Genomic DNA, 2,989 nt, shown 5'->3' on the forward strand with positions numbered 1-2,989 from the left:
GTGCCGAATGATCAGTCTCTAGTACAGGGTCTCTACTACACACTGCATTGGTGCACCATCTGTTGTCTCAAATCCGCACTTCAAACTTGTACAACTGGTATTTCGGTATCATAATGATAGAATCGGCGACTTATGTCGTCGTTATGTTAAAAAAACTTCGATAGCACTCCGGGTATCTCTAAGAAGTTGATACCACAATATCGGCGCCTGTATGAGGTGAAAAGAGTGCTAAGGAATGACCGATACCTGATAAAGGACAGGCAAGTTCCAGAATGCCCAGAAGCGATATACGGGCACACATGGGCAGCTGTTAAGCTGCGTCCGTGGATAAAAACCGATTAACGGTATAGTTAACGATGTTTTATGTTACATGACTTAGGTTATATTACACTCATAAAGTTACACATAAAATTCGTAGAGTAGATCGCCTCGACGACAGTATGTATCGGTCTACAGAATAGTTATGTTTTATGTTCAAGTTTAATGTTTAAGTTCAAGTTTGTATTTAATTTTATGATTAATTATTATAAGTCGTTAACAGTAAGTATATTCCAAGGGAACGTGAAATCATCCAGCACTAAGGACTTGGTGCAATATTTTTATTATGATTAGTACACGCGGCTTGGGGGACCAAACCCCTTGTCAGGCTGGCCGAGTGTAGCAGATCGGTTATCGATAAGTAATACCGATTGCGGGGCGCCGCTGCGTACCGATATAATATAACGAACGAGGGGGCGCGCGAAGATGAAGAAGAAGGTATGGCGATTGAGACATGAACAGAACGCTGTGAACCACGAGTGTGAATAAATTGTCAATTTAATACTTTCTATTTATTGTGAGACGTCATTCATTACTCATATCTCTTGACGTAAGTGTCTTACATACGTGATACGTGACTTTCAGAACGTTATTTCTTACGAGTATATCGTTACACGTGACGAATTCCTCAGACGTAAAATTTTCTAATAATTCAATGTATTTTTAAAATCTAATCAAAATGTTTTAAAATATTTTTTTTAATTATTGCACGTTGGTAGTTACTCTCCACGGTATTTGTAACGTTTCATCGACGATTTTTTTTTTCTATGCGCGACACCTTGTCTGCGCTTGTAGAGAGCGAGATAAACACCGCGACCTTCCATGACGCGATTATGGCGTTGCAGTTCTTCCAACTAACGCTGCGCTGTTTTGCTATCGTTTACGGCCTTGGCGACTTCCGCCACCCCACCAACCAATGACCCGAGAACGCCCAGCAGCGGTAAAACGAACAGGACGCCGCCGCGTTTGGCTGTCGGAAGAATCCTCTTACTCTTCTTCTTCTTCTTCTTTGTTTTCAAGCCTATACCAATCTTTGTTTTGGCCTTCATAGCTACCCAAACGGCTGTAGCTGCGGCTCTCTCTCTGAGAGTCGAATCACTCGCGGTAATGCGTTTCCGCGCCTTCTCGGCGAGTATATTGTCAGTCGCGTATCTACTAGCGAGATCGTTGCTGTGCGAATACGCTATGTCATGCTCGCGACATGCAGCATTCAATGATACCTCGAAAACCTCTACCCAATCGCTTCTCCAATCGCATTCCCGGACTGCAAAACTAATATCCGAGAATATGTAGTTCGAAGGGAAGCGCGTTTATCGCACGATTTAGCTCTCGACGGCATTCGCTACAATTTCTTATCAAAAGCGCCGGACCGTCGATATGCGTTCGAGTCGGCAAATTATAATGCTTCAGACACCGACGGTATCGCTGTACCTCCGAATCTACTCGTATATGCTCGGGTAATCTGTCCCACAACAGACTCATGCAATTTTCAAACTCACACAACAGTACAATTTTCGGTATGTATTCCAGCTCTTTTGAAGTTAAATTGTGCAGATCATCTGACACGACGAGAAACATTTTGATAACTGATTGATTTTGCTCTACGCGGCTCTATAAATAGGCCCGCTCGCGATATAATTTTCAGTATTTTGTGAAAGAGATAATATGCGGTTCCTGCGCCAATCGCGGATGATCAAAGTGATGAATTTCGACGGTAAAGTGCAAGCCGATAAAGAGACGTGCAAGCATGGCAACGTGCTACCGGCCTCTATACGCGCGATCGTCTGCGGACCGACAAATTGCGGCAAGACGAACATGTTGATAAGCCTATTGGAAAGTCCATACAGCGTACGATTCGAGAACGTGTACGTCTAATCGAAATTGCTACAACAGCCGAAATATCGATACCTGACAAATCTGCTAGCACCGATCAAAGAAATTGGCTATTTTACGTTCTCCAATAACAGCGACGTCATTCCATCGAGCGAGGGGCTTTCGAATTCCATCTTTATCTTTGATGACGTGACATGCAACCAATAGAACGCGATAAGACAGTACTTTGCAATGGGACGACACGCGGACGTCGACTGCTTTTATCTCTGTCAGACGTACGCAAAGATACCGAAGCACCTTATTCGCGACAATGCAAATCTGTTGATCCTATTTAAATAGGATGGTACCAATCTGAAACACGTGTACAACGATCACGTGAATACCAACATGTCTTACGAGAATTTCTGCGATTTATGTCGTAAATGTTGGCAGCAAAAGTATGGATGTTTAGTGATTGACAAGGACAGTGCGCTTACCGGTGGGCGATACAGAAAAGGATTTAATGATTTTGCAATACCGTGATGCGATCAGTTGACATCGATACGTTGACATGGACAACAGCAGAGATCGTGAGAAGATAGCTAAGGAGATTGCGGAAACGAGTGATTCGATTTGCAAAAAGTACCGCGCTTTGAAGACTGGTAAAATGGAAAAGGACATCGCATTGGAGAGACACTTCAAACCTATTATCCATCCGCTGAAACGGATTGTCGAAAACACCGTTGAATCCTCCAAGGATCCTAGCATGAATGAAACGTTCTTTTTAGGGGAAAACGAGGAATCAAAACCCAAAAGGAAACGACCGGGTGCTTTGTACGACAATCCTGTACAAGCTTCC

The sequence above is a fragment of the Trachymyrmex cornetzi genome, unplaced genomic scaffold (assembly GCF_001594075.2).
Source record: "Trachymyrmex cornetzi isolate Tcor2-1 unplaced genomic scaffold, Tcor1.1 scaffold329, whole genome shotgun sequence".
Classification (NCBI taxonomy): Eukaryota; Metazoa; Arthropoda; class Insecta; order Hymenoptera; family Formicidae; genus Trachymyrmex; species Trachymyrmex cornetzi.